The following is a 15,000-nucleotide window of genomic DNA, read 5'->3' as shown; positions in this document are numbered from 1 at the left end:
AGACATTATTTATTGCCCCAACAGGCCACATGGAACAAATTATACATAAAATGGAGTATAAATCCTCATTCCACTTTTACTCCAACAACTATTACTCCCGTACTGCCTACAAATTAGTCGGGTGCGTTTTATCTGCAAAAAGTCTTGCCATAATTTTGTATACCATTGTCTCTTGCATAGTCAATGGCCATGCTTACCATCGTTTGAATATTGTTAGAAGACCACACCGACGCCGCAATAAGCAAATGTCTGTTTTGGAAATTTAGATCAGATGGTATTTGAACATGGATTTCATAAATAACCAATTGACTGTCACAAACGTATACATACGTATTTTATCATTTGGTCAGAAAACTCGTCCATCAAATATCGATCGATTTAAATGACCCTAATCGTGTCAAATGCTCAAACCTGGGGCCACCGATTACAATGACCCTCATCTTGTCAAACACTTTCAAACTTTGTGATATTATTTGAAGGACGAATTGTCTGACCAAAATTTTTTTAATGTGTTGTTTTTTGTTTGTTTTTTTTTTTTTTTTGTTCTTTTTGTTTTTGTTTTTGTTTTTTTGTTTTTGTTTGTTCAGAGATGGTTTTATAGATCCCGGGTGCAGTTCACTCATAAATGATTGGGTAGCTGGGTCTTTTAAGTGTGGTGGAAACTTTGGTGTCCTCTCACTGTTTAACGTTACGGGGAAAACTTGGATAAATTCTGGCTCCATGGGTCGTATGGCTCTGATTGGCAATTTTTCTTTCCAAGCTACGATGTGATATCTTTTTAGGTTTTTATTCCCCTTTACAAACTCTTGTTTGAGAGAGCGAAAAATAAAACCACTTTGACCCTGGGCTTCTGGGCTTATACTACAAGACACAAGTCCTGCTTAAACAACGGCTTATGAAAGTGAGAAATCTGGCAGGCTTTTCTCGCACCTATTTTCCTACTTTTCCCACCCTACCAATCCCAAACAAAGCCTTGCTTCCGTCCTGCCTATATCAATATTTACGGAGGTGTCAACCAGTTCAAATTGGCAAAACAATTGCTTGTGGTTCGACACGGAAGTGGCCACAAGGGAAACGCAAAGCCCTCCTGTCCAGAATGATAAGACTTCTCATATATATAAATTATAATGCTTTTGGACCATTCTTAGCTACGTACTAACATTTAAATAGTAGGAGGAAGACGATCATGTAGAAGGTCTTGGGTTCGACTCCCATTACGCCATTTTTTTTTCTTGAATTTTGTTTTTGTATGTGTCATTCTTTAAAGTTGTTATTGTTGTTGTTGTTATTACTGCTGTTGCTTTTAAATTTTTGCTTGTTTTTTATTTGTTTTTTGGGGTTTTTTTTTTGGGGGGGGGGGGTTGTTGCTTTTTTTTAATGTCGTTTTGTTTTATTTTGCTTTCTGTTGTATTAGTTTTGTTTTTGTTTTGTTTTTTGTTGTTTTTTTTTTTTTTTTTGTTTTTTTGTTGTTTTTTTTTTTGTTTGTTGTTGTTTTTTTGAGGGGGTGGGGGGTTGGTTGGGCTTTTTTCTTTGTGTTTTCTTTTTGAATGTGGTCTTTTGCCTGTTTGATTGTTGTTGTTTTTTGTTTTTTTGTGGTTTTGTTTTTGTTGTTATTGTTTTTGTTTGTTTGTTTTTGTTTTTTGTTTTTTTTCTTCTTATATTTCTCACGCAAACCGATTTCATCATCATAAGCCAGCCATGTAAATCCCTATAGCCATACTTGTCAAAGGGAATTAAGCCCGAGATGTGCTTATTATGCTAAAAAAAATCCCAAAAGATAAAACAATAACAAAAACCAGAACATGATACGATATTATACCCTATATCGACAGAATAAAATAAACCAAACATATCAAATTGTCTTCCACCGAAATGTCTTAATAGTCTCAAGTTTAAAAGTCTTTTTATTTTTTTATTTCTTTTTGGCTTAATGAGGTTCATTGTAATCTCTCTATAGGTAAATGTAGCCAAAGTTTTGCGGCCAAAATCAAGAAAATGTTTTGATTTGACAGCGGTATGAGAGCAGTATGACGTCAGCTAGCCGGCTCATCTCAAGGAAGTGAATTGTAGTGAATTCGACTGCGAATGGAGTATTTTGGATCTTTTTTCAAACATCAGAATTTACACAATCTTTTCTTCTTAGTCTTTCCGAAAGGTTCACTTTAAATTTTAAATGGTGTCCGGTGGGGATTTGAGCTTAACCTGGTCCATTAATACATTCTCATATTATTTACTCGAATAAGGGTGGTTAGAGAGCTGCGACTTTGGATTCGTAGTTGTCAGACTTGTGGAAGAAAATATCATGTTATAAATGGAGAGTTAGAAGTCAGTCACAAGTAGTTGGTAGAAGAAACAATAAACAAACACCATGGCATAAATGATGTGACCTATCTTTCTCTAAATGGTTATAATATGTCGGCAAGGTATAGTATACATTTTTAAAATTCTCTCATCGATCTGAAATCTAGATTTATTTTACGTGATTACTTCAGACTTCCACGCACTTGGCTCAAGTTCGGGTCTTGTTTCGGCGTTTCTGGTCCAATTATGAACTATTCCCAATCTATTTGTTTCTTTGTTTTTAACCCAAAATATAATGGACCTAAAAGAACATATCATTAATTTTTTAATTCAATTGAATCCGGACAACTGCATTCAATATTTTTTTCTTCAAGTTTCTTGTATCGCCAGTATAATTAATTCAGTAATCTCTATTTATCTCCCCTTGTCCATTGTGGGGAAAAGCGGACGGGGTAGGAGGGGCTGTGAGCTTTTGGGTTAATTGCTTTTAGTTTGTATCAAAACTTCATCTCTGCTAAAGATAAAATGGAAACCATATGATGCGCAAAGAAAGATTGGCTAAACGTTTGAACTTGCACCTTTTATGTGTTAGGATCAGACTGCTAGTCACCCTGAATACGTTTGACAGAGGGAGATAATTGATACCAGTAATCTTTGTTTAGTTAAAATCCTGAGTAGAGTTTTGTACTTCCTTTGGAACTCAGGGGCCAAATCAGAAGATTAAAAAAAAAACCCAGGATTATAAGATTTTTAAAAATATATGTTCTTAATGCCTTGAATGCTCATTTCAGATAAAATGGTTCCTCTATCAAAATAACACTTGACGGTCATTTGGTCTAGTAAACCATTCGAGCAATATCGTGAATAAAATTGGACTCAAGCTGTCTCCTTGAGGGTATCCAATTGAGGTTGATATTGTTGTTAATTCTCTGCTGGATTCAAATTGTTATGTAGTATTTGATAATAGGTGTCTTATGAGCTTCACGTGATCTTTGTTCAAGAATGAGTCAAGGATTGACAACAACTTGGTTCTACATAATATGGTGTCGAAAGCTGAACTCCAAGTATTGTCAATTTGTTCGATTCTCCATGCATATGAACTCGAGAGAGTTAAAATATTTAAACCAAACGTTTTTTTTTAGAGCACTGCAGTGTATATGTAGTTTCCTACTGATGACAAATGTCGCACACACCACTAGTATTCTCCTACTCCATCCTTTTTTTTCTCAAAGTAACCTAACCAACACCAAACTGCGTAAACTCTCACTAAACACGTTACATCTTGGCCAGGAAACTTTCATTTCCTATATCGTTCGATTAAAACAACTCTCGATAAGTCAAAATGCTCATCCCCCCCCCTTCACCCCCCCCCCCTTCACCCCCCCCCCTTTCACCCCCCCCCCCCCCCCCTTCACCCCCACCCCCACCCCCACCCCCTTTTTTTAAATTTTATTTTTTTGTTAGTTCCAAAACTTGTCCCCCCAAAAACATTCTAAACCCGAGACTTGAATTTCAGGTTCTGACTTTTATTTGTGACATGATGAATGTCATCATAGTCTGTCAGTATATATGTGTTATTGAAAAAAAAGTGTTGTCAGTGTATATGGCATAACATACGTTAACTGTTGTTGGAAAGAATAATGATGTATCTACAGTATTCTTTTAAATGAAACTTTTTGTTTTTCTTTTTTTTTCTGTTTTTAAAATCTTTTTTTTTTTTAAATTTCTTTTAACTTCAGGAATGAGATGCATCCACAATTTGCCGTCATTTTGCAAATTTACTTCTTAAAAAATAAAAATAAATAAAAATGATAATAATTGTTTAAAATGTATATATATATATATATATATATATATATATATATATATATATATATATATATATATATATATATATATATATATATATATATATTCTTTGTTAAAAAATGTTTTTTTAATGTAAAGAATAAGTCGAGAAAGAAACAATCAAACAAACGAACAAACATAAAAATGTATCTTAAAATATAGTAATCGTTTATAATTTTGGTTTAACCAATGAAAAACATGAATTGTACTAGAAATGTACCGGTAGTACTGCTTTGGCAATTGATGGATGTAGGTACAATTAGTATCATTGAAACAAAACCTTAAGATCGGGAGGTAGGAAGGGGGAGGGGGGGGGGGGGAGGATACGTTCCTCTAGCTTGGCGCGGAAGTTAAACGCCTAGCGTAGAGGAACTCACCAGTCTATGTCAATGTTTTCTTAAACTTTCGACGGCTCTGGATTTTCTTTCTCTCCCCCTTCCTCATTCACTTCATTATCGTCAAATTCGCTGTCAACAAAATTAATTGTTAATTTAAACTCACCCACTAAATTTCCTCTCAATTCGCCCTCCCTTCTTTCTCCTCCTCCTACTCCTCCTCCTCCTCCTCCTCCTCCTTCTTCTTCTTCTTCTTCTTCTTCTTCTTCTTCTTCTTCTTCTTCTTCTTCTTCTTCTCCTCCTCCTCCTCCTCCTCCTCCTCCTCCTCCTCCTCCTGAATCCTGGTTTCCCCATCGTCACGTCACCGCCCTCACAACCAACACTGCCACTACACTACAACGTTATTTACATAAATAAAATAAAAATATTGCCCATAAATAAAATATTTCAGACATGGAAAATCTTTCTCCATCCCCTTACATGTGTACGTACTTGCATCATGCAAAAGATTTTCATTTCCCCCATAATAATATTATAATGCAATTCATTTATTCCCCATGGAAATTTCACCAAATCTAAAACGAACGGAAAACGTTCTCAAAACACTCTATCTTATTTAATTTAATTCAACTCAAAACAAAATTATTTTTCACGGACGTTTCATTTACCCCTACTTCAGCTCCACCCTGCTTTTGGTACGTGTAGCCTCGGGTCTTTAGATTTTAGTTAGACCTTCAGGCTCCACAAAAAGCAAAACAAATCGAAAATGACTCGTACATTTTCCTTCTTCTTCATCTTCTTCTTTCTCGTACTCTAAATATTTTCACCTTTATTTAACTTTCTTTTTCACTATTTTCGTTCAATTTGAAATTCAAAACTCATTGTCAAATGACACGTAATTAACAAAATTCGATACGGCGAGTTAAGTTAGTGAGAAAAAAAATGCAAAATCTTGAAGACAAAAATAAACTGTTCGTTTTGTTCCTGTGAATGCCTTCATCAGCACCCCCCCCCCCCCCGACCTCCCGCCCCCTTTCCATGTCTCCTCCCTCCAGCTTGGAAATTATTATTCCTTAACATTTTTTCAATCCCAGTAGGCAATAATGTATTTACAAACAGCTTAATTAAAATTCACTCCTTCATCCCACCCCCAACCCTCTTGCATCGTATTTACTTTTTCTCTATTTCCGTTATCAACACATCATGAACAGCAAAGGTTCTCAAACTCTCCTATTTGTTGTGTGGATGTGGTGAGGTATTATTAAAATTAAGTTCGAAGTCTGTAGGTATTTAACGAAATGAAGTTCATTCACCTTTTCCTTATTCTCGTACATCTCAGCTCCAGCCCCTCCTCCTTCTACTCCCCTCCTCCTCCTGCTGCTGCTGCTCTTCTCCCCCTCCTAATCCTTCCTCTTCTTCTCTTCTTACTTCTCTTCCACATCCACACAACCCTTTTCTGTCTTCTACATACTCTCCTCCTTCTCCTCCTCTTGTTCTTCCTCCCTTCATTCTTCTTCTTGGTCTTCGTCTTGTTGTTGTTGTTGTTGTTGTTGTTGTTGTTGTTGTTCTTCTTCTTCTTCTTCTTCTTCTTCTTCTTCTTCTTCTTCTTCTTCTTCTTCTTCTTCTCTTCTTCTCTCCTCCCCTCCTCCCCTCCTCCTCCTCCTCCTCCTCCTCCTCCTCCTCCTCCTCCTCCTCCTCCTCCTCCTCAAAGGTAAGAGTAAAACTGATAAAATATTATACAATAAGGTTATCTCAATTCCAACCATATTGTGAGTAGATATGTTGCCTTATGCGGATAGCAAAAGAAATTGTTTGCTATACATCAACTCAGAGGAATAGAAACATCATCTGCTGATGCCACCCCTAAATTATTGTGTCTTTTATTTCATACTCATACCTTGAATCAAACTCACTTGGCAGCGTTAACACCAGAGAAGCCCCTCCGTACTTTCTGGATGATTTCCGTTATTCCCGCCTGCCTATTGTGCTTGTTGTGGTTTGTATGTTAAGAACATAGAGGAAGTAATCTCCAATTACACCATTGCTGTTCACTGACAAAAAAATACCATTAAAAATTTTGGCCAAAAATATTTGACCATATAATAAAAGAATTAAGATGTCTATTTGTCGAAAATTCTTAATGCTGATAGTTCAAAAAAGTCTCAGGTTAAGACTTGTTTACAAGTTTAGGTGAAGGAGACTTCTGTATCAATCGATATCTAAAGTGATTTTTGTCTGGCCAAAACAAATAAAAAATTGTTAGTGTTTGAGTTTGGCAGTTTCAAGATGATATCCTTTCTTTTTACGAAGTGGTTCAGATTATCTGATGAGAGCTATTTTTATAATAATTCATCTGCTCTCTCTCTCTCTCTCTCTCTCTCTCTCTCTCTCTCTCTCTCTCTCTCTCTCTCTCTCTCTCTCTCTCTCTCTCTCTCTCTCTCTCTCTCTCTCTCTCTCTCTCTTGCTGAAGACTTACAAAACTCCTAACCCTGATTATCGATTATGTATTTGTTTATATAAATTTCAGTATAAAAAAATAATATTGTCCTGTAAAAAATGTAAATGAATGTAATTAGGCGAAGCTAATAATTGTGCTGGTCATTAAGATTTTAATCGAACGACATAGAGTATTTTACGTTCTCAACAATTTTCATTCTAAAACCAAACTAGACGGTCTAATTCGATTTTTTGTTTAAAAGATTACCAAGTGCAATTTCATTTTTTTAAAAAGATTTTTAAACTATCTTTCATTCAGCGTTGTTTGTTTCAGACCGCACTCTGTCCGCCATGGTGGTGGTGGTGGTGGTGGTGGTGGTGGAGGTAACGGAAGCACGTTGTTTACTCACGCGAGAAGCGCGGACGACAAGGAAACTCATTGAGTAGATGAGCTGAATTTGTTCTGAGACGAATACCACATGGCTAATGATGATGAAGCCATTTAAAAATAATATGATACATTATATGGCATCGTGAGAGCTGTGAGAGGATAGAAACCATGTATGTAAAATGTAATGGTGTTGTTGGATACAGTAGAAACAACTTAAACTCAAAGCAGTTAAACTTATAACAAAACAGGCGAATTGAGAGCATTACAAATTTTATCCGGGGATTTTTCTTTGTTCTATTGTTTATTTTCAATTATTTTAATCCGTTTGAGACACTTTTGGGTCATTTCAGCGCCAGAAAAAGGAAGAGGGAAAGATGGCAGATATGAATCTATAAGCACCGAAGAAAAGGTAAGCATGAGACAAGATGGACTGTGGTTCAAATCGGTAGCAGAAGATGCCACGAGCGATCAATCACTGTACCTATTTTGACATTAACTAAAATTCCCATCCAGGGACAAGCAAATTATGATCCCACAATAAAAGGATACACTTAAAAGTTTGCAAAATACAAAATGTTCAAAATGAAACACTATAGTAGATTATAACAGAGAGATTATTTACAAGAGATAAAGAAAAAGGAAAAGGAAAAGGATCTATACAGTTGACTGCCGGACCCTCTTCTCAACTATACGAGTTAAGGAATTGATTGTCTAAACTGAATTGACTTTAAACTGAAATTTTAATAAGGCTGACATTTTAGTATTGGGTTTCAGCAGTTTCCACTGTTCAATGATGACCTTCATTTCATACACGTTCTAGGTATCCTTTATTATTGTTTCATTTCAATTGTATAGCTGTTTCTATCCTGATTGGGAGGGCGGGGTAGCTTGTGCAAATTGAAGTGCAGAAACCAGTGCTTGAGAGACTTCCTAAAAAATACTTTAAAAGGCTAAACGAGAGCTACTCAACTCAACGATGGAATAATATGCTCATTAAGTCAGTAGAATAGTATTATCTAATTGTATCTTCTTCAGACGTGCTACTCGTTCAACCATGCCTGCTGATAATCAAGAAGTCTGAAGTTCGATTCTCAGTTGAAGAATACCTTTTTATGTATAATGGATGATATGTTTTTCTTGTATTATTCTTTCTGCTCTACCTGTAACTGTACTATCCTAACATTTTCACTCTCATTTATCTTCATACCCGTTGCTACAAATTTGTTCATTAATTCCACTCAACATGATTTAATTCTTATAATATATATATATATATATATATATATATATATATATATATATATATATATATATATATATATATATATATATATCGAGACCCGATGGGCTATGCAGTCAATTCCCAGAGCCATCGACTCCAAAAGGTTTTGGTAACCCTTCTCATGTTGCCTCTGTCTGTCATCATGAGACGTAAAACACAGTTTGACGAGATGTGGGATATTAGCAGTAAGCAGGTGCCCAGAAGCCATTAATCTTCTGAGAAAATGGATGGTGTACGCTGACGTATTTTGTCAGCAGTGCATGTTTTCCCTCCCGTTTTAACGCCTGTAATAGTCTTCGGGGTGTTGGGTGTTTGTGCTAACTGATCTTACTCATTTTAGATCGTTATTTATGACTTAGTATTCGGATAACCAGTTGATTTTAAGCTTCAAAATTTTAAAAGTCAGGTTAAACCAAAATCTTTAACATTTTGACTAATGGAAAGACCACTTAGTTTCCATGTCATTGGATCAGACAATAATTAACTCCAATTCCAAGCCTAAAATCTTTTATTCAGCTACTAATCTCACGCAATTTTCAAATCGAAAACGTCGTTAGAAATTAAATTTATTCCTTTCTACTTTTTGTTCAATGACTATTTTTGGGGCAGTTTCAAAACAACATAGATTGTGAAACTTACATAATATAATGCCACTGTTTAAATAATGAAAATCTGAGATTTGTGGCCATGTTATTTATTCAAACTTAAACAACAAATCATTATTTCCATTATTTTCTTATTAACCATAGGTCTACCCGATTTCACTAAATGATTGATAACAACAGATAGACAAACAGACAAACAAACAGACAGACAGACAGACGGAAAAGACACATTTTAAAATGAAGCACTTTAGAGAGAGAAAGGACGCCAGGTGTCTTGGAAGTCTAAAAAACAAATCAACTGAGATGTCTAAAAAACAAAAACAAATCAAAATGATTGAGCACCGAGCACTCCATGGAAACTAGCAAAATGAAGCGATTAATATTTTGATAATTGAAGATGGATGAATAGATGGGTAGATTAACGGGTGGAAGAATGGATGGAATAGAGATTGAGAATTCTTTCGTTTCCAATATCCTGTTGCCTCCATAGTGCCTCGAATAGCATACCCTCCATCACCCATCAAGCCTATATTATTTGCAAACATCCTCAGCCAATTATTCCATCATCCATAGTATAGTTTTCTTGTTTGCATTGGCAGTTGCCTATTTTTGAACTTCCCTAGCATTTTTACAGATGTTCTTCTCACTTCCTTTGCTTTCTCACTCTCCCCGCCCCTTCGCCGATCTCAGCTCTTTCCCTTCTTGTCAGTGCTCCGCCAGTTGTCGGAGATGTATGTTTTCTTTGGCATTCCGTCGTTATTCTTGAACTGTTGTTATGTGTTTTGATAGGATTTGGTTACCAGCAAACGCTCTTTCTTTTCCTGACAAACCTTGAAAAACTATTACAAAGAGTTTTAGGGTAACGAAATTAGCCAAACTAAATTTGAAAGATATATTTGTTTATTTCTCTAATCGTTTGTCTACATTCCTCTTCTTATTCTTCCTCCTCCTCCTCCTCCTCGTCCTCCTCCTCGTCCTCTTCCTCCTCCTCGTCCTCCTCCTCCTCCTCCTCGTCCTCCTCCTCCTCCTCCTCCTCCTTCTCCTTCTTCTTCTTCTTCTTCTTCTTCTTCTTCTTCTTCTTCTTCTTCTTCTTCTTCTTCTTCTTCTTCTTCTTCTTCTTCCTAAAGGCATAGCATCAATTATTGCACTGATATGTTTTCATGGGATTAGAGTGGAAAAGTATATTATATAATATTATAGGCTATTTGTGACCAACCCTCATAGTGGTGATATGGTATTCTGTTAGGGTGAACCACACATGAAAAGTGAATATAATGTGAAAATTATCGAATTTTGAATATTCAGATTTTGTAGTCTAATTTATTGTATATATTTTTCGTACGTTACATATTAGCAGGTCCGACAACTGAGTACAATTATGGGCTTGATTTAATATTGATGTAATGGACAATATTTTATGTCATACAATAATGAACCCATTACAATTTGGGATTGTCGATTCTACCCAATGACACATAGAACTTAATTAAACTTTCATCACTTTCGCAAGTCCTAGGTTTGTTTGAGGGTCATTTTAATTGGTTGATGCAATTTGAAAGACCCGTTTTCTGGCCAAACATTTTCATACCTAGACTATGTGGGGTTTTTTTTTCCGAGTACTGCAGTATTGACACATTGCATAATTTTTTCTAAAAGCTCATAACATCCGCCAGGCGGTTAAAACGTACCAGCAAACAAGTCGATGTGTATGTAACCTTAAACGTTCATAGTTTGATTAATACAATTTAGTGAGAACTACTCATAGAACAGCATTCATGGATTTACCCGAGAAAGTAATACTCTTCAACAGTCGTAACGTCACTTCCTTCCTAATGACGCATGGTAACTTAGTAACACTGGCTCTAAACTATCGGAACAATGGTGGACGCCCGTATGAAATATTTCTCCGGCGAGCATAAAGGGTATCCAGAGGGGAAAAAAAACACATGCATTTGATCATGTTCTGACTTTTACACATTCTGATCACAAGGCATATGAAAATTTCTAGCCAGCATGAAAAATAAAAAGTAATGATTTTCTTTGTTTAGAACCAAGATGGCCGCCGTTGCTGGGCGGCGTGACATCAGACTATTGAATCGTATTCATAATATGTATTGCAGTCTCGGGATTGACGGTGGCAGCTAGCTGATCATCTTTTAGTTCATCCAAAGCACTCGCTAACCGTCATGGGCCGGACTCGCCTGACAGAGCGACCAAGTGGAACGGGCGACACGGAATCGGATAGGAGTAATAACGAGAATAACAGTAATCCCCACAGGATTCTTGCCAAGATGCTGGCGGATTTGATATTTCCTGTTCACCTCACAGAACTTCTTCAAAACTCCATAAACCATTCCATTTTAGAAGTGAATTTGTTGATGGCCCAGTGGTTAAACTAAAGTAGTTATATTAAGAGCCATGAGGCCCATGGGCGGAGCCGGAGTTTATCCCGATTTCTATAGATATTATGCACTTGACTACGAAGTTCACAACAATGCCATCCGGAAGTAAAACTGGCCAACACACAAACTGTGTGTAACCTTGAAGGTTTATAGTCAGGTTAATACAGTTTAGTGAGAAGTACTCATAAACGCGGATGGCAAAAACAATAACAAAGACATAAGTGACGTCATCTTCGAACTATCAATAGCATTAAACGGACAATAGCTATTGTTTGCATCATGCTGATAGGACGCTAGACAAAGTATTTTCTGCGCGATCCTACAGACCAAGCTACCCATTCACTGCTGGGTGAACAGAGAGGTCAGAAAATATCTTAACTTCACCAGGTATTGATCCCTGTCTCTTTGTGTGCGAAATGAATGCCCTAGCAAGTGGGCTATTGGTACAGTGCAGTTACAATTCAAGCGATATAGGTGGTTTCTGGATGGGTTATTAGTGTTTTGTCCTTGGAAAAGTAAGTAATAAGGGTGCTGCTCGAAACGGAAATAAATAGTTTTATTTTATGGGGGGGGGGGGGGGGGGGGGGAGATGAGGAGGCTTCGATAGAGATAGAGAGAAAAGTTTGTTTTTTTAACTTTTAATTCAGTACATGAAAGTTTCGGAAACATACCATTCATTGGTAAAAAATAAATACTAAAGAAGAAAACACGTTTGTAAATGTCCTTGGATGAGGCAATTAATTTACATGAGACTACTCGACTCGGGTATGATTAAGTACCGGGAAAAGGCAGTTATGACTATTGTAAGAGTGATCATGCAAAAAGACTCCCAACAGGTGAGTTGTACCGCATGAATTTTAACTTTGTTTCTTTTGGCCTATATAGGGGGGAATATATAAAATATTGAGCAAGTTGGCTCAGTCGAAATGTAAACGTTTGTTTTGTTCTTTTTTTTCTTTTTTTTTTTTCTTTTCTACGTAAACAGTGAATCGTCTTGTAACAAGAGTAAATGAGTAGCCTACGGTCAATGACTGTTTAGAGGACAGTGGTCACTATAATATGTAACTCGCCGCCTCGAAACAATATTATGCCAGGATGAATCGGGCCTCTCAAAGTGAATCGAGGGTTAAAAGGATACACAATACAAAATAGGAACCTTGAGTTGGTTGCAATGGAAATAAAGTATCTTCGTTTTCCACCATAACGAATAGAAATAATCCCCAAGTTGTATATTTATCTCTATTTATACATTCAGTCCCACAGTACCTAGTTATCCCGACATGATACCGTTTTGAGACGGAGGGTCACATATCATGTGAAGAAAATTAAGTTATTTATGTTAAGATTAACAGGATAAGTAAATTTACGTTTCTTGAAGTTTAAGAAACAAAACTCCATCCACAATTCTTTTTTAATATATATATATATTATATTATATATATATATATATATATATATATATATATATATATATATATTGTGTGTGTGTGTGTGTGTGTGTGTGTGTGTGTGTGTGTATTTCTGACACTGGCTCATGAACACCTTATCCGATTTTTATCTTACACCGTTTCCTGCGCCCCAATTATTCACTTTTGATATAACCTTTATGTTTTCTTTCCGCTTCGCCCCCCCCCCCCCCTTCCCTCCATTTCGATATAGTTCTCCACATCCAAAAAATTACCTCACTGGACTTGAATATAAACGGATCCTGAGAAAAAGAAATGTCCATATTGACTGCAAAAGCACTTAGGGTTATGAAGTGAAAGGCACCTCACTGACAAGGCACCTGCTACAATAATGTTATATGAATTGATAATCATAATTTGCCTCCACATGGCTTACCTAGGGAATTGTACTGTAAATCATGTTGCAATAAACAAACATTTTTAAAAAGATAATAATAATAATAATAATAATAATAATAATAATAATAATAATAATAATAATAATAATAATAATAATAATAATAATAATAATAATAATAATACTAAATGAATAAATAGATGAATAAATGCAAACACTTAAAATGGAAATGTAACATATTATGTGAGCTGTATATACGACTATATATATATATACACACATTCATACATACATACATACATACATACATACATACATACATACATACATACATACATACATACATACATACATACATACATACATACATATCAAAATTGTTTATTTCAGGAAATATACATGATAATGTAACAAGGGTAACATATTCATTGACATAATACCATTTCCTAAAATAATGTACAATGAATAGAGCTGGAGTATTAATTTGAACAGTGAAGTTTCAGACTCTGCCACAGAATGTCCCAGAGGTAATAATGATAGTAGTGTTGATGACGATGATAATGATGATGATGATGATGACGATGATGAAGATGTAATAAGGCGATAGGTCGCTCGTCGTCGGCGTTGTCCTTGTTCCCATTCTTTTTTGGTACCAGTGTTATGATACTGTGTTTCCAGTCTGGGGGGACTTTTTGATATTTTAAACAGGTGTTAAAGATGGCCGTAAAAATTGGTGCCAGTTTGTTTATATTTTGTTTTATATATTTATAGGTGACACCGTCTGCCCCTGGTGACTTTTCATTAGGTAATTTTTTAACACAGCTTGTGAGTTCGTCGATTGTAAACTCACTTGTTGATGATGTCCATGCGGGAGGGGGGATAGTGACATCATCGGACCAGGGTGTGTCACTAATGTTTATATTGTTTCGTTGACATTTTTCTTTATAGGCAGTCTCTACTGTGTTGATATCTATCTCACAACTTGAGTGTGTTTCTTTACATCCGTTTCTAATAATATCAATAGCTTTTCGTTGGTGGTTTACGAATATTGCTGTGAGTTCTTGTCATGTCACCTCTTTTTCCTCCTATGCTCTTGGTGTGTTGTTTTGGATAAGGGAGGGCATAATGGAGGACTTTATATCTATTATTTTTATTTCGATGTATTTTAATAGAGCTTCATAATTGTTGATCGGGTCTTTTATAATTTTTTTCATCGGTCCATCTGGGAATTTTGTTAAGATTCGTTTGCAGTAGCGGAGAAATTCAATGCTAAACGGCTGTCCATTATCGGGTCTTTGGATTTGGAATGTGTTGTTTTTGATGAAAACACTGTGTAGTGTTGAAAATAATTTTATCCATTTCGATGGGTTGGAGTGACAAAAAGTTGGTTTAATTTTAATGGGTTGTGTAGATATAGTATGTCTGAACATACCTTCTTGTTGTATAAACTTATTCCAAGAAGAATTACTGGTCGGTTCATGCTGATACTGGAGCCAATTAGAAATGTCAAACAAATCACAATACTATTTCCGCCATTCACAACACGTTTTACAACATTGTAACCATTCTGTCCGAATACATACATACATACATACAT

Source organism: Berghia stephanieae, chromosome 3 (assembly GCF_034508935.2).
Source record: "Berghia stephanieae isolate SIO BIC M18660-M18661 chromosome 3, UCSD_Bste_1.3, whole genome shotgun sequence".
In the NCBI taxonomy this organism is placed as follows: domain Eukaryota; kingdom Metazoa; phylum Mollusca; class Gastropoda; order Nudibranchia; family Aeolidiidae; genus Berghia; species Berghia stephanieae.
The sequence above is the reverse complement of the archived record's forward strand: the minus strand, read 5'-3'. Positions refer to the sequence as shown.